Source organism: Hyla sarda, chromosome 5 (genome assembly GCF_029499605.1).
Source record: "Hyla sarda isolate aHylSar1 chromosome 5, aHylSar1.hap1, whole genome shotgun sequence".
NCBI classification, from domain to species: Eukaryota; Metazoa; Chordata; class Amphibia; order Anura; family Hylidae; genus Hyla; species Hyla sarda.
This window is the reverse complement of record NC_079193.1, coordinates 87,666,990-87,688,487: the sequence shown is the minus strand read 5'-3', so window position 1 is coordinate 87,688,487 and position 21,498 is coordinate 87,666,990. Positions and strand designations below refer to the sequence as shown.

Genomic DNA, 21,498 nt, shown 5'->3' with positions numbered 1-21,498 from the left:
TGATGAAGATCAAATCAATTTACATCCACTGGCTTGGAAAACAAATCATGAGGCCACGGGTGGAGGTTAAATATAACTCTGCAGCATAAAATATGTGTTAACATAATTGTATAATGAATACACCATATCTGTGGGGCCATATTGTCAAGGTTTTGCTCTTAAAGAGGAACTCCCGTACATAAAGTACCTATTCCCTATCCACACCTTGCCCGTCACTCCGGATCTCCCTATGCATGAAGCGAACTCCGCTCAATGCATGGATTACTGTCGACCATGGCACAAAGCGGTGGCCGGCACCCCCCTTTATGTACCTCTATGGGAAAATCGAAGATACACGAGCACTGCATCTTTGGCTTTCCCATAGAGATACATGGAGGGGTGTTTCGGCCACCACTTTGTGCCATGGTTGACAGTAATCCGTACACAGTGCTAAGGTCGGACTCTCGAGATCAGACACTTATTCCCTATCCCCAGAAGTACTTATGTACCAGATAATTAATAATTAATAATAATACATTTTATATCCAATTCCTACACAGTTCTGGACTTTTTGGTTGAAGGTATCACCAGTAACCTTGAGTACATATTCCTTGGCCCTAAGTGAGCTACACATCTTTTTCACTTATGTACCAGAGTTCCACTTTAAGGCCACTAAAGCTTGGTTCACACAAGCCATTTTGAGATGTTTTTCTACTGCTTCAGTTTATTTTAGTGAATAATTGTGCAACTGAAAAAGATGACATCTGCTTTATTTATTTCAGTGTGAATTCTGCCCCACAATAAAGTACAGTTTAGAATAATCTATTTGGATGAGGATTTACAAAACCCTATTCACATGCTGTAGAAAAATCCATACATATGTGTAACACAAGTAGATTACCTCAGGCCTCTTACACAGGACTGCACTATGGATTCATAATAGTTTCAGTAGCTCCACTACTCGTACCACATCAGATTATCCTATGAAAGTGTCCACCATTGTGCTAGGCCACACTGCTGCACAGAATCCTTTACTACGCAGTCCATGTGCCATGTCAAAAAATATTATCCCTTGTTCCATCATATGCCATGATATGATGATTTGCACCCGTGGCGGTCAATGAACACTTGTAAATAAGAGTAGTGGTCCCTCAAGTTACAATATTAATCGGTTCCAGGATAACCATTGTATGTTCACACCATAACTCTAAAAACTTTGTAATTGGTTCTTCAGACCCAAAATGTCACCCATTAGTCCTTACATATAATAGTAAGAAAGAGCTGCTGGAAGATGTAAATCACTGTCTATGTGGAGAACAGGAGTTTAAGGGTCCTGTACAGTACACACAATGGGGGCGATTTGTCAAAACTTGTGCAGAGGAGAAGTCAACCAGTTGCCCATAGCAACCGATCGGATTGTTTCTTTCATTTTTGAAAAGGCCTCTAAAAAATAAAAGAAGAAATCTGATTGGTTGCTATGGGCAACTGGTCAACTTTTCCTCAGCACACGTTTTGATGAATCTCCCACAATGTCCCAAAAAAGTAAAATGGGGCTGCCTTTAACTGGTGTCCAAAGGAGCAGCTAACCATGGCACAGGTAAAGAGTAGTACTGAATATTTAATACCTCCCTGTACTATAGGGAGGCACTACCAGACAGCCAGTCAGTGCATGCACTTCAGTAATACAGGTGTTTTACCAGTAAAATGCCCATTCTGATTGATCATGTTCTTCCAGTCATTGACATGTTTCACAGATTTGGACTGTCTGTAGTATTGTATGTTGAGTATGGCTTCAAGTTAAAATAGTTAAGAAAAGACCATTGTATGATACAAATATTACCTGAGGCCATTGTAAGTTGAGGGGCTGCTGTATACAGATCCATGACAAATTTCCATATTGGTACTGTATTTTTGTTATCTCAAACTGAACACCGGTAAGGATGCATACAGAAAACTAACCCCAAACCTAATAATATTACAGGCTACTGATCGCAAAAATGACCTGTTTAATATTAATCTATAGGAACTGGTTCCAAATTATTTCTCAAAATGACCCAGTCCCCCAACCTGTATGCCTGAAAGGAAAGTTTAGAAAATACAAATATAATGCATCATTTCAAACTTTTCCATCAAACCCTCTACATCTGGTAAAAGTTAGCCTGATCTCAATAGTATGTATGGCAATTAGATTATTGATGAAGGGATAATGGCGCTGTTCATACGCTAATGCACAAACTATCCGATTGAACAAGATCATTACCATGAGGCTAAGCCCAATTTAAAATAATGCATTCCAATAAGACTCATTTCTTCTGTTGTTCCTTACGCTTTGCGTAAACCAAAACTTTTAAATACCAGGGTGCGACCCTCCATGACCGCGAAAAGGTTAACTGGCAGATTTATGAGGCTGACTTTACCTAATGAGCTGTTTAATTTATAGCCTAAAAGACTGCAACCGATGCAGCGCTGAGCCACGGTAACAAATTATACCGCTAACAGCTGAATTGTGTAGATTGCGACAGCGACCAAGGCCACACATTAACCCACCCACTTCCGCATAATGGTGCAAGGCAATACTCTGTAGGAAAAAAAAAAAATTAGTTCTACTCTGTACATTCAAAGTATGGGCAAATAACAAGCATGTATTTGAAGCGATAATATAAACATATATACGCCGCGCAGATTCCTAATATCACAAGGACAATAGATTAAATCAATGTTTGCAAAGGAGTGAGCAGTTTTATAGTTTTCTTTTATATCGATGCCGGAGAGAAAACTCAAACCAGACACCAACACCCAAAAACCACATGAAGACATAAATTTAATCGGCACGGGTTAAGAGCTAATTATAGGGTTAAAGATTTTCAAAACATAAGCAGGCATTAATGATATTGCTACGCGGCCCTGTCAGATTTTATTGAATTAATAGGAAACAGCTCAGTTGGGAAAGCAGCTTTGGGGTTGGTTTTGCAGGACGACCCTAGAACTTGTATATGTATTAAAAGCGATACATAAGAAAACAACACAATAAACATAATTACTGCATAGCTATGAGTGCAGGTGAACTGTGAACGATAAGCCTTGTCAGGCCTCATATGGGTATAGTAAAATGTCAGTGTTGTGTAGCACTTTCAAATGTTAAATTCCAATGCAGTATGGTGACTATTGTAATAAACATGCTTGTGGGCTACAAAAATAGAATATTTGTTCTCATTTTAAACTAAATGATAAACACATTTGCTATAACTGCAAAATATTGATAAACAAACAATATCTTTAATAAACAATTGTTCTAAATAATGTTCTGTCCCTAAAAGTCCATGCGTGTATACATTATGTACATGTCACCTTGCAGCCCAGATTACATGGCTCTTTCCCTCATAAACTGATCAGTTCTCCTTGGATCGGTTACAACAGCATATCCTGTATACTCCTTTCATCTGATCTGGCCTGTTTCTATATTCATTTTTCCAAGTAAGGCATAAACAAATGACCGCTCTTAGAAAATGCACCGCTCCCCTGAACATTAACCAACAGGAATTATTTATTGGGATACACTAGAACAGTACTTGGGTGAGACATATGATCGCCTGACACTGTATCACTTACTGCATGAACCTGAATCAGCAAGAGTTCATATCTCAAAACATTTCATAGCAACCTGGGATTTCAGGACACCATGAAAGTAGATTTCTCGGCTTCTACCTGTATAAGAGCGATTCAAAACATCTTCCTTAATGCGCAATATTAGACATTGGAATATAATGTGTAATGGTATTTTACATTTAGCATTTTGCAACCTTTGCTTTATCTATTTTACTTTTTTATACTTTGAAAAGGATAATAAACAACAAAAATGATCAAATAGATAAATAGTTGTGTTGTGTGAAATTGCCCAAAGCTTTGCCTGATCTATCAAGATCCATGCCGTACAGTAGGCCAGTCATTTCCAAACAAGGTCCTACCAGCTTTCAGCATGCTGGGAGTTGTAGTTTTTCAACAGCTGATGGAACCCTGGTTGAGAAACGCTGTAGTAGGCCAAGGCTTTTTGAATATATAACATATGTATATTTCACAGGATACATTTGTACGCTTTTTTTTTTTTCAAACCAAATTTATCCTTCTAAAGAAGGATATAAATGAAGCCTAAAAAGCGTTCTCTACCGTCATTTTAGGTCAATGTCATATAGGCCAGGTTCATGTAGGCAAAAGATAAGATCCGAAAAGATAAGAAGTGGTTTGCTTTTGTTTTTTTACTTTTTTCCCCTTCCCTTCAGGATCCACTCCTAGTGAACTATTAAAAGATAAAAAAAGATTTAAAAAAAAAAACATGTAAGTTTACTATTTCGACTCCCTTTTCCTTTCGGATCCACTCCTAATTTTGGCTAAAAAAAAATACAATATACACAACTTGAATTCATGATTTTATGTTCTCTATTAAGTATTTATTTTAAAAAAAATTTAAACAAACGAAAAAAATTGCATGGCAGAATTTTAAACCTTCATGGCTCAAATGTAAAACAGTGTAAATGTACAATCCATTCGAATGGCTTGTTCTAAAGCCATACACAGTCTGCTGTATAGTAAGCGCTTATAAGAACAGTCCTGAATATCTGATCTTCGTCAACTTCAAAAATATTAAATAAACAAAATGTTGTTTTTTTTTCAAAGTTTCTATCACTCTATACATTTCTGTGTGTAGGTGAAATGACAAGTTATGACAGTAAATTTTCCATTGACCAATAAATGGGCAGGTTGAAGAGACATGGAAAAAAAAACTATTTTACTGTTTGGCCTACTACAGAATCAGCTCTGTTGTGAGCGTTGAGACTATTAAACAAGAATTCATATGACTGGCTCTAAAGCCTGTCCTGCCTATTTATGAAGCCATGAGACTGCGCTACCTAGTAACGTACATGTGCTTCTGCCTAATGGTGAGATTCATTTAGTACTGTATTCTCTAGTAGAGATGTATACTTTTATACTATATAAACCTATACATATTTGTAATCACACATTTCATTTTTAAGTGCACCAAACACATGTATAAATGTAAATTACAATGTAATGTTAATGAATGAGAGTTTATGAGCCCCACACCCCGCTACTAATGTAAAGTTAATGAATGAGAATTAACTCATTGATATGTTGAGTTTTTATTTTCTATAAAAAACAATTAGTTCTTTTCATAAACTTATATCCAAACACACATTTTTTCTGCAGTTTTTTTTCTTTGTGTAATAGGGGTGCAGTTCTCCAATGCTCTACTATGGCTGGGCACCCCAACTTCTAGATCTGGCTTAATCAGGCCTAGACAACTGAAGGTTATAATTTCCTTTGCACATTTTAAGCAAGTTTAAAATCACTTTAAAAAAATCAAATATGCGAACCATGTGTGATTTCCTAAGGGTTAAGCAGAATATGAACAATATTTTACTCTATGTAACATGCAAGCCTATCTGTATCAATTAGAAAGCAGCAAGTTGTTCATTTAAATGAGGACATCAGCCTCCAAATCGACTGTCAGGTCACAGCATTTGCCAAAAAGGTTAAGAATCTGTAATATAACAGGGCGAGCGGATTCTCTGATGCATTACTTTGGACGGCCTGAAACAATATGGTTAATCACTTATCATTAATCACAGGCTCAGGCTTCAGAACTAACACGTGGAATACACAGCTACCGTTCTGCATTATAGAATAGACGATAGTTATTGAGAATCAAAAGCATCAGACTCCGAAACAGATTAGACGCTAATAATTGACTCAATGCAATGTAGATGTATTGACTTCTTATTTTTTATCTATAATTATCTATATATACATTCATGCAATACTTATCTTTTTATTTGTCACCATCTCACCTTTTCATATTTAACCATCCATACATTCAACTATTATCTATCTATCTCGTCCATCAATCTATCTATCTATATATCTCTATATATCACTCTATCATCTATTCATCTAATATTTAACCGCCCATCCATTTATATCTCACTGGGTGCATCTGTTTGGTTCTTAAAATGCGGTCAGATGGAGAGTCACTTTTGCCATTGTTTAAAAACTCCTATAATTCACCGTTGCCTTTTAAAGCACATTAGCATCCCCACCGCAATATACCCTCATACCTCTGGCTTCACAGAATACACATGTTCAGACTAAATCACTTTTGCTTAAGCCACCAAATGTTATTTTCATGTTAATATTAAAAACAAATATAACAGATTGACTTTATTAAATGAATAAGGAAATGTTTATTTCAATATTTACCAAACACTGAACACGAGTACAAACTGAAACAGAGAACGCTGTTGTAATAATACTGAGGTCTACTAGTACTCGTACACCTCAGACACCAGGACAAAGTTTATGGAGTTTCAGTTTTGTCGAATCCAAGTCCTAAACTTTCCTCTTACTAAGTAAATGGCTTACACAAGAGTCATACTGCTGCATGCTCCATAGAATAGGATTACAAGAGGTTACTATAACTTTATACGGTTGGGAGATGTTATTATGTTTTGAAATACCGAAAAATTTATAGGCATGCAAGCACATACACTGCTACCGTAAATGTCCGAAATATTATTATTATTTATTTTTTTTATAGATGGCTGCAATACCATGAAATATAAACATTCAGTAGTTTCTACTATAAGTCGTATTTTTTGAGCATTTTATCCTGACCCCCCAACTTCAATGACCTATTCTAAATTCTATACATTCCACGTTCTTGCCTTTCCTGTAAGTTTCTATTCCCCTACTATTCCGGCTAACTAGTTCTCATTAATGTAACTGATGCCAGTCTTGGTTGATCTCCCTTCTATCCTAGTGACCCTACAGATCTTTTGATACCCCCCCTTTTCATCCCACACTTTCTGCTCCATTCATGTTTTTGGTGGGTGGAGAAGTTTAAAGCAAGTTGAAGGGTGCAGGTACATCAGTTCCTAATTTTAAGAAGCACCTCTTGTCTTTTTAACCTTTGCTTGGGGTCACACACCTCACATAAAGTAAGCGAACACATGAAAGGAGTCATTTTTAATGGCCCATTAACAGGTCTTCACTTACAGTCTTGACCGGTACGGCCTTAAGGAGTTTTCGGATACTTGAGATTCTATTATTGTTATGAGTAAAATTCATGATGTACTGTTGGTGATAAAATACGGCTGTGCTTTTCCCATAAATGCTTTTCCCATCAACTAGTTCTAGGGATCAACCAGCTATATCTCTGAATCAAAATTCCCACCAAGACGCAATTCACACAGTACATTAGAACAATCAGCAGGGCACAAAACAAAGATGTCCAGTATGTTTAGCCACTGTTTATCTGGGAGGCAGACTGCACTGTCAGCATATCTAACCCCTGCACCCTTCGCTATCTGAAGCTGTTAATCATACCCTCTTCCTAGGCTGCAGAATGATGTAATGACCCTATGTCCAGCATGATTCCCCGAGATGTCTGCAAGGAAAACATACAAATACTGACACCTAACAACCAAATACACACAAAGCGCAATCCAACGCAGACAGCCAAACTCGACTCCGGTGTTTCCCAACCAGTGTGCCTCCAGCTGTTGCAAAACTACAATTCCCAGCATGCCCGGACAGCCTTCGGCTGTCCGGGCATGCTGGGAGTTGCAGTTTTGCAACAGCTGGAGGCACACTGGTTGGGAAACACTGTTTTACTCTATAATACATAGAAGGCTGTGAAGGTCAATAGTATAGTAAAAGCGAGAGTTTATCCACACACGTCGAAAAGCCAAACTGGAATAATCCCTAGAAGAAAAAAAAATGACGCAAACGAAGCAGAGCTGGGTTTGTCGTGTAAACTTATTCCTTTATTCAAACTTGTGCAACCAAACTCGAGCGACAAATTTAGCGCTGAAACAACGTGATGGAGAAGTTATTTCTATTAGTGAATAGTTGTGATTTACAAAGGTTCTAATAAAGTTAGATTGGGATTTTAAGGATTTTAGCATTTATTATAGAACTTTTGGGCAATAAGGGATTACTTATAACCGTGTCCCCAAACCGGTGGCTTCCTAACTGATTTGAAAACTACAACTCCCAGCATGTTCTAACCACCGCAAGCCATGCTGAGACTTGTAGTTTTGCACCCATGCAGCAAACAGTATAGTTTTATTAAATAGTTTTAAACGCACGGGCTAATGTCTTAGAATAAAAATTAGCCATGACACATTCCAGCGACACGATCCATTCTAATATAAGTGCCCCCCCCCTTCGCCGTTGACTTGACAACACTCGAACAATGCAGGGGTTATGCGTCCCTTATTTATTGTATTATTTTTCAGAGGCAGTGGAGATGGCAGTGTAATGTATTGTCACCCATGTTGGTGATGGCACCAGCATATTAATGACATTATAATGCCCTGACTGTGGTGCCCAGATCAGCTGTGCCAGAAGAGGGGAAAAGTTTTTAGAAACTTTTTACAGCTAGCAAATTCGGTGACAACAAGTGATAAGAAGTGACGCTACAGCTGTGGTCACCCAGAAGTTGGTGACTCTTCAGCTGCTGCAGAACTACAACTCCCAGCATGTCCTGACAGCAGTCATCTGACAACTTAGGACAAGCTGTAAAGCGGTGACCCCCACTGAGTAGCATGTTGCAACACTACAACTCCCAGCATGTCCTGACAGCAGTCTGCTGACAACTTAGGACAAGCTGTAAAGCGGTGACCCCCATTAAGTAGCATATTGCAACACTACAACTCCCAGCATGTCCCAACCTTAGGACAAGCTGTAAAGCGTGACCCCCCATTGAGTAGCATGTTGCAACACTACAACTCCCAGCATGTCCTGACAGCAGTCAGCTGACAACCTTAGGACAAGCTGTAAAGCGGTGACCCCCATTGAGTAGCATGTTGCAACACTACAACTCCCAGCATGTCCCAACCTTAGTACAAGCTGTAAAGCGTGACCCCCATTGAGTAGCATGTTGCAACACTACAACTCCCAGCATGCCCTGACAGCCTTCGGCTGTCAGGGCATGCTGGGAGTTGTAGTGTTGCGACAGCTAGAGTGCCACAGCTTTGTAAAAGTATTGGAAATGAGCAGCACACCCCTCCATCCACCTGATGAGTAACCAGTCCTCTTATCACAACACAAGAGCTGTCACTGTCATCCTCAAAGCTAACTTAACCCCTCCAGCCCCGCAGGTACAATGTTTTGTAGAAAAGTCACACTTTGCTGACACTTCTCCAGTTGTCACAACAGGTGACAGATCTGACATCCTTTCCTGAATCGCCTACACAGTAAACTACAAGCTTTCATGGCTAAACCTACTGTCCCTTTAAATCCACCATCTAATTAATTGACAACTATACATTGTATGTAATGAAAAAGATAAATATTTGCGATAACTTACCCAATCAGTGTAGAAATCAGCAGAGGTCTCGTATAGATTGAATTGTATAAAGAGACTAGGAGGAGATGGAGGGGTCTCGGCTCCGCAGGGCTGATGCAGGTAAGTGGGCTAGAAGTTTTATTTGGCTGCAGCATGTACAGGGCAAAGACTTGGAGCAGCAGCTGAACTCCTCACAGACTGCTTAAGGACTCGGCGTCTTTCTGGAGTGGGGAGTGACTTTCCCCTGCATCACACATACACACACACATTTAAAGACACAGTGCCATGCACTACAAAAGAACCACGTTGGACTGAGGGAAGATTACAATACGTTCTATTTAGAGCAGCATTACATCATCCCCCGGTGACGTCACGTGGGATTCCTGAACTTCTAAATCATAGCAGGGAGCGGGGGTGTGGCCGGGGGAGGCTAGCTGGCACGCCCCCTGGAGGCTGGTGGAGAGCGCTCAGCTGTAGTTCAGCTGCTGGGGGGCTGACTCATGCGGGAAAGGAGCCCGGGGAGAGGGCAGGCTGCTGCTGCTGCTGGGCACACCACCGGGCACACCACCGGGCACACCACCGGGACGGCCACTGCTTGTAGAATAACCGAGCGATCGGGAAATGTGTTATGTCTTGTGGATGTCTGTGGATCGAGGTTTGCAGGACATGCTGGGGGTTGTAGTGACAGAGCATGGGACGAGCGAGAGATGAGGGAAGTTATAGCGGGGGTATGGCTCAGTAGGGCATGCTGGGTCTTGTAGTGCTACAAGAGAGGAGGAAAGGGAGTAGCGAATAAGGAAAGTTATAGCTGAGTAGGGCATGCTGCGTCTTGTAGTGCTACAAGAGAGGAGGACGACAGTAAATTGCAACTATGGCAAGTTATAGCTGAGTAGGGCATGCTGGGTCTTGTAGTGCTACAAGAGAGGAGGACGACAGTAAATTGCAACTATGGCAAGTTATAGCTGAGTAGGGCATGCTGGGTCTTGTAGTGCTACAAGAGAGGAGGAAAGGGAGTAGCGAATAAGGCAAGTTATAGCTGAGTAGGGCATGCTGGGTCTTGTAGTGCTACAAGAGAGGAGGACGACAGCGAGTAGCAAATAAGGAAAGTTATAGCTGAGTAGGGCATGCTGGGTCTTGTAGTGCTACAAGAGAGGAGGATGACAGTAAATTGCAACTATGGCAAGTTATAGCTGAGTAGGGCATGCTGGGTCTTGTAGTGCTACAAGAGAGGAGGACGACAGCGAGTAGCAAATAAGGAAAGCTATAGCTGAGTAGGGCATGCTGGGTCTTGTAGTGCTACAAGAGAGGAGGAAAGGGAGTAGCAAATAAGGCAAGTTATAGCTGAGTAGGGCATGCTGCGTCTTGTAGTGCTACAAGAGGAGGACGACAATGAGTAGTAAATAAGGAAAGTTATAGCTGAGTAGGGCATGCTGGGTCCTGTAGTGCTACAAGAGAGAACGACAGGGAGTAGCAAATAAGGCAAGTTATAGCTGAATAGGGCATGCTGGGTCTTGTAGTGCTACAAGAGAGGGTGACGACAGAGAGTAGTAAATAAGGAAAGTTATAGCTGAGTAGGGCATGCTGGGTCTTGTAGTGCTACAAGAGGAGGATGACAATGAGTAGTAAATAAGGAAAGTTATAGCTGAGTAGGGCATGCTGGGTCCTGTAGTGCTACAAGAGAGGAGGACGAATGCAAGTAGTAAATAAGGAAAGTTATAGCTGAGTAGGGCATGCTGGGTCTTGTAGTGCTACAAGAGAGGGTGACGATAGCGAGTAGTAAATAAGGAAAGTTATAGCTGAGTAGGGCATGCTGGGTCTTGTAGTGCTACAAGAGAGGGTGACGATAGCGAGTAGTAAATAAGGAAAGTTATAGCTGAGTAGGGCATGCTGGGTCTTGTAGTGCTACGAGAGGAGGATGACAACTACAAGTCTCACCATATAAAGGGATGGTGAGACTTGTAGTTACAGAACTGCTTACAGTAAGTAGGGGATAACTAAAGTGATAGGTCTGTAATAGATGAGTAGGGCATGCTAGGTTTTGGGGTGGTGAAAGAGGGGATGATGAGACTTGTAGTTACACAACAGCATGAGGAAAATAAGGATAGTAATAGGTACATCAAAGCTAAAGTGGGGCATGCTAGGTCTTGTAGTACTACAAGAGCGGATGGTGAGATATGTAGTTACACAACTGCTTACAGCAAGTAGGGAATAAGGAAAGTGATAAATCAGTAATAGCTGAGTAGGGCATGCTAGGTCATTCAGTACTACAAGAGGGGATGATGAGACTAGTAGTCAAACAAAAAAATTCCGCAAATAAGGAACGTGAAAAGTCTGTAATAGCAGAGTAAGGCATGCTGAGTCTTGTAGTGCTACAAGAAAGGATAGTGAGACTTGTAGTTACACAACACCATGTAGCAAATAAGTCCATGTTTCCCAACCAGGGTGCCTCCAGCTATTGCAAGACTACAACTCCCAGCATGCCCGGACAGCCTTCGGCTGTCCGGGCATGTTGGGAGTTGTAGTTTTGCAACAGCTGGAGGCACCCTGGTTGTGGAACAATGAAATAAGTAGTTAGATAAGGTATAGTTCTGTAATAGCTGAGAAGGGTTTGTCATGTCTTGTAATACTACAAGAGCTGATGGTAAGAATTGTAGTTACATAACATCATGCAGCCAACAAGAAGAAAGACACTGACCCAGATTTATCAAACTGTGTGAGAGAAAAAATAGATTTTCCCACAGCAACCAATCACAGCTCAGCTAACGAGCTGAGGTAAAGTGAAAGCAGAGCTGTGATTGGTTGCTGTGGGAAAATCCCTCCACTTTTTCTCTCACACAGTTTGATAAATCTGGGCCTATAGGTCTATAATGGATGGGATATTCTGGGTCTTATAGTACTATTATAGGGAATGGTGAGACTTGTATAGAACAGGATACACCAAGTAAGAAATAAGGAAGACTATGGGACTATAATACCCCAGGGAATGCTAGCTCTTGTAGTACTACAGCGAAGTATAGTAAGATATATTCTTCAGCATCTTGCCGGAAGTAAGGAAAGCTATAGTTGTGTTGTAGTTAAAGGAGTACTCCGGTGCGCACTTTTTTCATGTTATCCTATCCGGGCTGCAAAATAAAAGAAAACACACTTTCTCTTACCTGCCAACGAGCCCCCGGAGCTCCGGTACACTCCGGTACAGGTGTTCGGTCCCCGGGCTGTATTCTTCTTACTTCCTGTTAGCCCGGCACATCACACGGAGCTTCAGCCTATCACTGGCTGAGGCGGGACATCGCTGCGGCCAGTGATAGGCTGAAGCTCCGTGTGATGTGCTGGGCTAACAGGAAGTAAGAAGAATACAGCCCGGGGACCGAACACCTGTACCGGAGTGTACCGGAACTCCGGGGGCTCGTTGGCCGGTAAGATAAAGTGTGTTTACTTTTATTTTGCAGCCCGGACAGGATAACATGAAAAAAGTGTGCACCGGAGTACTCCTTTAAGCAGGGCATGCTAGCTCGTGTAGTTCAACAGCATACTATGGTAAGAGACGCATTTGCACAACAGCATGCAATTAGCAGAATATAAGGACAGTTACAGTATAATTCTGTAATGGCTTAGTGTACAGTGCAGTATTACAACAGGTAACAATGAGACTTGTAGTTCTACAACAGGATGTAGCAAGCAGAAGATAAGGAAAGCTTTATTTCTTTACTAGTTAAGGGGTACTCCAGTGGAAAACTTTTTTTTTAAATCAACTGGTTCTAGAAAGTTAAACAGATTTGTAAATCACGTCTATTAAAAGTTCTTAATCCTTCCAGTACTTATCAGCGGCTGTATAGGATTTATTTTCTGTCACGACGACCACAGTGCTCTCTGCTGACACCTCTGTCCATTTTAGGAACTGTCCAGTGCAGCATATGTTTGCTATGGAGATTCTCTCCTGCTCTGGACAGTTCCTGACATGGACAGAGGTGTCAGCAGAGGGCACTGTGGTCGTGACAGAAAATAATTTCCTCTGTAGCATACAGCCGCTAATAAGTACTGGAAGGATTAAGATTTTTTAATAGAAGTAATTTACAAATCTGTTTAACTTTCTGGTATCAGTTGATTTAAAAAAATAAATAATGTTTCCCACTGGAGTACGGTACCCCTTTAAGGTGATAAGTCATGCTAGGTCGTGTGGTACTACAGGTTATGGTAAGACTTATACAGTAGTTACATAAACTTCAGGCTGTCTTTTTACTACAATCTAGGCCCAATAAAAGTTGTAAGAGGGCTATTGACATTTATCATATATATTTATATATATAAAGTTATAAATATCTCACATCTGCACTAGATAAAATTACAGATTGTGTGATTTGTTTTAATTAGTTGAAATCTGAAAAAAATGCACTAAATCCACAGCAGTGTGAATGGGGTTTAGATGACCAAATGCAAGTCCCACAACATGAACATGCCTCCTAAACTCCATTCACACTGCTGTGGATTTAGTGCAAAATTTCAGCTAATTTAAAAATCACACAATCTTATTGTATTACAGCTCTGTATAAGATTTCTGTGGCACAGATCTGTAATAAGCTGTTAGTGTTATCCTAGAATATTTTTATATGCAGTTTGTGTGTTGACATATGAAATACTAGCTGAGTACCCGGCATTGCCCGGTCTTCCTACCTAAACCGTGTGGGAGAGAAAAAGCAACAATGATGCTCTTGTCCTCATATCCCGTCCTTCTATCCCGACCTTATATCCCCTCCTCATATCCTGTCTTCAGGTGGGACTGAGCTGTGATGAATAAATTGTAGGCTTAAAATAGAAGGGGCGCAAGATGGACCAACACATTCACCTGGAGATGCAGAACTTGAGGAGTAAGGTGGGGCAGAGCTGTGGTGAAGAGATTGTGGTTGAAGCACCTGTAGTGTGGGGTAAAAATGGTGTTTACTGACTTGAACCAAAACAGTAAAAATGGGTGAAAATAGAAGGGGTGTGGCATGTGGAGAGGGTGTGGCTTGAAAGCTGGAATGACACACCAGGAGATGCAGAGTGGAGCTTGTGGATTAAGGTACCCGGATGTCCCATAGACTTGCATGGGACTTTCGAAATGGGGGTGGGTTAGGGTTAATTTAACTATCTTATATTTTTAGTTGACATATAAGTAACGTGTGCAAAGTTTCAGCAAAATATTTCCAGCCATTTGAAAGTGATGCTGGAACATATACAGTGGTCCCTTGACATACGATGGTCCCGACATATGATGTTTTCAACATATAATGGGCTCTGAGAGCACATCATATGCTGAATACCGCATTGACTTATGATGCATCAGAAAGTCGGGGCCATCCTGGAAAACGGTTCTCTGGCGGCGCTGACTGCTGTAGCTGCCGCCGGGTCGCTTGAGCTGCCCCGCAATGCTGCACTGGCACTCACCTGTCCCCGCTGCTCAGGCTTGCAGTGCACTGCCCCTGCATCTAATCACCGCTGCCTGCGGAGCCCTCGTCACTGTGCCACTCACGCCACCCGTGTCCAATGCCCGCTGCCCTGCGCCGCCCTCATCACTATGCCCCGTTAACACGCTGACCCTGTGTCCAATAAGCCTGCAGCTTCTGCTGCAACATCAAATCATAGCTGCCCTGCTCATCCCTCGAACACTAGGGGTCCAAATGTACCTCTAGTGTGCACGCAGTTGCAAGGATATAAGCAAGGCAGTAAGTACAGTAATGTGCACAAAACAGCACACACACACATTCACAACATTGCTCCTATTCAGTATTGCCCCTTACTCAACACAGTACTGTATGTAGGGGTAGAGAGTGAGGTCAGCACTGTATACAGTACTGGACTGTACTGATTAAACTGTTTTAAGTTGCTCCTTCTGACTAATAAAAGTAAGGACATGGTTTTTCTGTACTCTTTTTGTGGTTATTTCTGTACTCTTTTTGTGGAGTATTTATTATTTTTGAATTGCCTAACATTTTACGGCTCTTGGCAACTATTTTTAAATCCAGGCAAACCCTTTAATCAATAAATGATATACACTTCAAAAAGGTGCAATTGAAATCATCCTTTAAAAAACAAGCCATCATGCAACAATGTCAACAGTAGAATAAAAAAAACTATATGGGCCAGGGGTAGGATTTAGCTTTTATTCAGACAGGTATTTTTACTTGGTATTTAGTAATTTGGCGCTTTTTTCTACTTTTTGCATTTTTTTTTTTTACACAACTGCCTTGAGCTGTTGGGTTTTCCAGAGTTCAAATCCACCACATTTTATGTGGCAACATAACTGATAATTTTTCAAAACTGTCGGGGACACCCACGTTTTTCCGGAGACCACACCTCTTTTCAGGTTTTCTGCGTAAAATGGAGAGCTGGGGTTTTTTGTTTACAAATTCTGGCTCATGAAGTGGGGGAAACAATTTTGATGCAAAACCTGAGAACAACAGTTGGGATCACATTAGTAAATGACCCCCCAATGTGTTATGCTATTTTATTCAGGAAATACAGTGTGGTATAATTATACTCGGGGCATAGTGGTATCGCCCTTGCCTTGTGTCCAAAGGAGCCACTCATCTTGGCTGCAGGTAAAGGGCAATAAGGTAAGTACATGCAGCACTGTGACGCTACTAGACAGCCAATCAGCACATGAACTTCGGTAATACAGGGTTTTACCAGTGAAATGTATATGCTGTAGGCTGACTCTTCCAGCGATTCACTCAAGGGACAGATACAGACTGTGGCCCTCATTTACTATTGCAAACCCGTTTTGTAGGGTTGTGCACCGGATTCTGGTACATTGAAAAAAACATGACTAACTCTTCATTTTACTGGGAAAACCCGAAAAAGGGGGGTGGCTGTCTGTGAAAAGGGGGTGTGGTCAACCAAAACCCAACATATTTACTAAGGTTTCCACAGAAAATGTGATGGATTTGAGCTGAGGAAAACCCTACAACAAAAAAAAAAAAAAAAAAAGCAAAATGTAGAGAAAGTGGAAAATGAAAAAAATTGTATGGAATTAAAATCCACAAAGAAACCTACACACTGTGTATAGTCTTAGATGTTGAATTTGATTTCATGTTGCTTGGTTTCACAGTGGCTCTGGTAACCTGAGGCCGTTCTAACTTGAGGGACCACTGTACATTTGGTTTGGACAGATTTATCACATTAAAGGGGTACTCCGGTGAAAACCTTTTTTCTTTTAAATCAACTGGTGGCAGAAAGTTAAACATATTTGTAAATTACTTCTTTTAAAAATTTTTAATCCTTCCTGTAGTTATTAGCTGCTGAATTCTACTCAGGAAATTATTTTCTTTTTGGAATGCTCTCTGATGACATCACAAGCACAGTTCTCTCTGCTGATGTTATTATAATAATGCTTTATTTATTGTTGTCCTTAGTGGGATTTGAACCCAAGTCCCCAGCACTGCAAGGCAGCAGTGCTAACCACTGAGCCACCATGCTGCCCTTAGCATACATCTGCTATGCATGGTTGCTAAAATGGACAGAGATGTCAGCAGAGAGCACTGTGTTCGTGATGTCATCAGTGTTCCAAAAAGAAAGGAATTTCCTCTGTAGCATTCAGCAGATAATAAGTACTGGAAGGATTAAGATTTTTTTAATAGAAGTAATTTACAAATATGTTTAACTTTCTGCCACCAGTTGATTTAAAAGAAAAAAGGTTTTCATCGGAGTACCCCTTTAAAGGAGTACTCCAGGATAAGAAAGCTTATCCCCTATCCTTAAGTTTCAGATCGCAGGGGGTCTGACCGCTGGGGCCCCCCGCGATCTCCCGTACGGGGCCCCGACAGTCAGCGGCCAGGGGGTGTGTCCGACCACCGCATGACACTGCAGCCGACACGCCCCCTCAATACATCTCTATGGGAGAGCCGGAGCGCTGCAATCAGCAGCCTCCGCCTCTGCCATAGAAATGTATTGAAGGGGCGTGTCGGCCGCCGCATCATGCGGTGGTCGACATGCGCTATTTCGGCAAAGAGACGAGGGCCCCGTACAGGAGATCACAGGGGGCCCCAGTGGTTGGGCCCCCGCGATCTGAAACTCATCCCCTATCCTTAGGATAGGGGATAAGTTTTCTTATCCTGGAGTACTCCTTTAACTTATATAAAAAAAAATCTTCTTTCTGCCAATTTCCCTATATGAAACTAGATTTTTTTTTTTGTTTCACAAACCCGCAAAAAATGGATATGACATAAAATAAAAAATATTGCAGTGAAGGTGAAATAATACCAATAAAAATAATTTCTGATTATCATTATTATCATCATCATCAGTATTCTAATTATTCTCCTTATAAATATAGATCCAGCACATTCCTCAGTACTTCACAATTTGGGAAGTAATAAACAAGTTAAATGACAAAATGTTCAAAGTAGATGAACAAACAATAATTCAAAAGGAGAGAGGCCTATATTAATCTAAGTGTTAATTTATGGTGTGTATTTAACCATTCTCGTAAAGGTCTGTTGAAATGTACAATTTTTTTACATTTTGGCAATTTACATTGTAATGAAAAGGATTTTGACAACCGTAGTTCACACAATTTTACTTACAATAGCCAGGGTATTACGGTGCGCTGCGTTTTTTTTTTAATCCATAGCTTGACATATACTTAGGTTTTTTATATTACAGTTATGCCCCATTGGCTTCAGTTACAAAAAAAAAAAAACACAACATGCAAAAGAGTATGCTTAAACCACAATCACATTTACAGGGTGTTCTTCACAGTGGTTCTGTGGTTAGCACTGGGGTCTTGGTTTTGGAAAGCAACCAGGGGAACATTAACATGGAGTAAAGGGGTTGCTCCTGGTACTCCGATTTCCTACCTAAATGTAAAAAAATGCTGATGTTTATCTGGTTTTGTATGAAATAGGCCTCAGAATAGGAAATAAAATAAACTGATTTATTTATGAATGCCATAGCTTACATCTGGTTTGCTGACATATTTTTATTTTAAAATTTTTATTTTATCAGTACAACATTACAGAATGACATTTTACAATAAATTTATTAGTGAAAATTTACATATGACATTTTACAATCAAACAAATTACCAAAACATTTATAAGGCTGGTTGCACATAACTCTGCCGTCCGGCATAGTTTCCCTCTGGCGTGCACCAGAGGGAAACTGATGATAGAACTGATCCCATTTATTTGAAAGGGACAGTTCACAATCATCCAGCATCTCAATTTTGACACCGGATTGTTGGACACACCGGACAGCACCGGGCAGGGGAACGTAGCTTGCTGCATTCCCATGTCCAGCATCCAGAAACAATGGACGCCAGTTGCCATACAACTGATGACAACTAATGCTTGTTGTCATCAGTTATGGCATCAGGCGCGTTGAGATCTAGGCTGAGTATGCCCGACATATGTGAACCCAGCCTCAATCTGACCTTAACAGCCCTCCCACCCCTGAGGCCTGAGAAGAGAGAAAAAATCCACCTAGCATTTCTCCTGCAGTGTTGCTATCAGTGTGTGAAGAGTGGGAGAAGAGGGTTGGATTGACAATCCAACACAATGGGCAGCACATGGAACACATTTTATAAGTGGTCAGAAACTTGTAAATAACTCATGAAAGAATAAAATATGTTAAAAACAACGAACACATCATTGTTTTTCTTGTGAAATACCCAATAAGTTTGATGTGTCACATGACCCTCTTCCTTTTGAAAAAACAAAAGTTGGACTTCAAAATGGCCGACTTCAAAATGGCCACCATGGTCACCACCCATCTTGAAAAGTTTCCCCCCCCCCCTCACATATACTAATGTGCCACAAATAGGAAGTTAATATCACCAACCATTCCCATTTTATTAAGGTGTATCCATATAAATGGCCCACCCTGTCTATGTATATGACAGGGAGATGGTGATATAGGCTGTAGGGGCTGGTATAGGTGGTGACATCACTCAGGAGGCAGGGCTAGAGCTCAGGGACAAGATCCAGCCACCCTTCCTGAGACAGCAGAGGATTATGCATTTTCTTGGAAGAGACATAAATTGCGCAAAAGTACGCTGATGCCAATACTGAATGAATGATGACACAATATTAGTAAGATATATATGTTGGGGTATTAGTCTAAATAAGAATTTTATAAAAACCGGAATACCCCTTTAAAATTTCTTCAGAGCATGGACTATTGCAGGCAGGAGAGTTATGAGTGTGTCGCATTAGTATGGTGGAAGGAACAAACAACTTAAGTTACCTCATATGATTGTCATAATGCTACAAGGTTAGTTTAGGCTGCATTCACACCTCGTTTTTGCAATACGGTGGCCGTATCCGGTATGATTTAAAAAAACGCATCGAACCGTAGTGCAAACCGTATACATAGACATTTCATTGTAAACCGTATACCAACCGTAGCATCAGGTTGTGTACGTTTTGCATCATTTACGGTTGTATACGGTTTTTAACGGTACACCAAACCGTAGTCTGATACGGTTTTGTGTCCCGGTCAAAAACCGTATCCAACCTGTATACAGTTATTTTAAAATGGAGTTCTATGGTAACCGTATGTGCATACAGTTACATCTGGTTTGCACAATACGGTTTTTAATTTTTTTCTTTTTTATAGGGGGAAATTCAATAAAAAGAAGAACTTTATTTAAAATGTTGACAAACTTTAAAACCGTATATATTTTTTTCAAGAAAAACGTATTAAAATGTATGCAAACGGAAATCCGTTTTTAAACCGTATATGGTTTAAAAACGTGAGGAGGCATATACGGTTGCATACGTTTGCATACGTTTCTGTCTGGTGCGGTTACATACACTTTTTGAACATAAACGGGATACGGCAACCGTATTGCAAAAACGAGATGTGAACCCAGCCTTATTCAGGGCACGGGTTGAAGCCTGTGAAGTGTGGGTCCACAAGCCTACATTACGGGTTTCAGGGTGTTCCGGGATGAATGTATGCCTAACACACAATGCAGTTTACTCAAACTTTACTGAAGAATGTCATAAATGGAACAGCAAGCAGGCTTTGGATCTTCTCAGATGGTAAAAGGATGCTGAACTGTACTGCTGTCCTCACTTAACCCCTCAGGGCACTGGCTGATTCTGCTGTGGTCATGATTGATAGGACAGCTCTGCTTCTTAGTACCTCTTTAGACATTATAGACCTGGCACTTTTTATAGGGAGATATCCCTGCTTATCTTTAGGCTGAATTTAAGTGCACTAGTTTTTTGCTGAAATTTCTGTGACTGAAAAGTCCTGTACATAGTAAAGGGGATATGTTGTAAACAAGCACATAGATCTCTCCAAGCTTCATTAAAATGTATGTAACAGTCAAACCAATTTTTGCAACAAATTTGATGCATGTAATTTACTCTCTATTTTTGTAGACTAGATTAGAATGAGCCATTTTTGTTTCATCTGTTTGTTTCTTTTTAAGTAAAAATTCTGTGGGCAGTTTTTTTTTTTTTACATCAGCAAGAAATATAAGTTCTCCACTTTGTATTTTGACCCCCATTGCATTTTCTTCCAAAAAACAGAATACTTTGTTTTTTAAGGGTGGTAAATCCCTTTAAGGAGTACTCCAGTGGTATAAACAATTTTTCAAATGAACGGGTGCTAGAAAGTTAAACGGATTTGTTAATCACTGCTATTAAAAAATCTTAAGCCTTCCAGTACTTATTAGCTGCTGTTTTCTACAGAGGCAGTGAAGTTCTTTTCAGTCTGACTACAGTGCTCTCTGTTTGTGTCAGGAAGTGTTCAGAGTAGGAGCAAATCCCCAAAGCAAACCTATCCTGCTCTGGACAGTTCCCTACACAGAAAAAGGTGTCAGCAGAGAGCACTGTGGTCAGACTGAAAAGAACTTCACAACTTTCTCTGAAGCATACAGCAGTTAATAAGTACTGGAAGGATGAAGATTTTTTAACCCCTCAAGGACAAAGGGCATACCTGTACGCCCTGGTCCCATTACCAGGATTTGAAGCACACTCACAAGCTTTATACCCAGTGGGTCCTGGTTGCTATGAGCATCCAGGACCCACGATTAATGCCAGGCATCGCTGATCGGGCTGATGCCTGGCCTTAACCCTTTAGACGCTGTGATCAAAGTTGATCGTGGCGTCTAAAGTGCAGGATTAACTGTGCCGGTTAGCGCAGGGCAGCTGAGAGTGGATGGCTGGAGG

The 21,498-nt window shown here is 40.7% G+C and overlaps 1 protein-coding gene across 3 annotated transcripts in view; it reads right to left on the bottom strand.

The window, feature by feature from the left end:
• The window catches only part of CREB5 (cAMP responsive element binding protein 5), a 616,745-nt gene that overhangs the window by 539,422 nt on the left and 55,825 nt on the right, over positions 1–21,498 (bottom strand). The window contains exon 1 of one of the 3 annotated variants that reach the window (XM_056519873.1): positions 12,499–12,582. The exons of 1 other annotated variant lie outside the window; for it this stretch is intronic. The gene's annotated coding sequence lies outside the window, so the exon portion shown is untranslated. Of the gene's footprint in view, positions 1–9,364; positions 11,828–12,498; positions 12,583–21,498 lie in introns of those variants that run through there. One more of the 3 variants, XM_056519872.1, reaches the window with a different exon arrangement.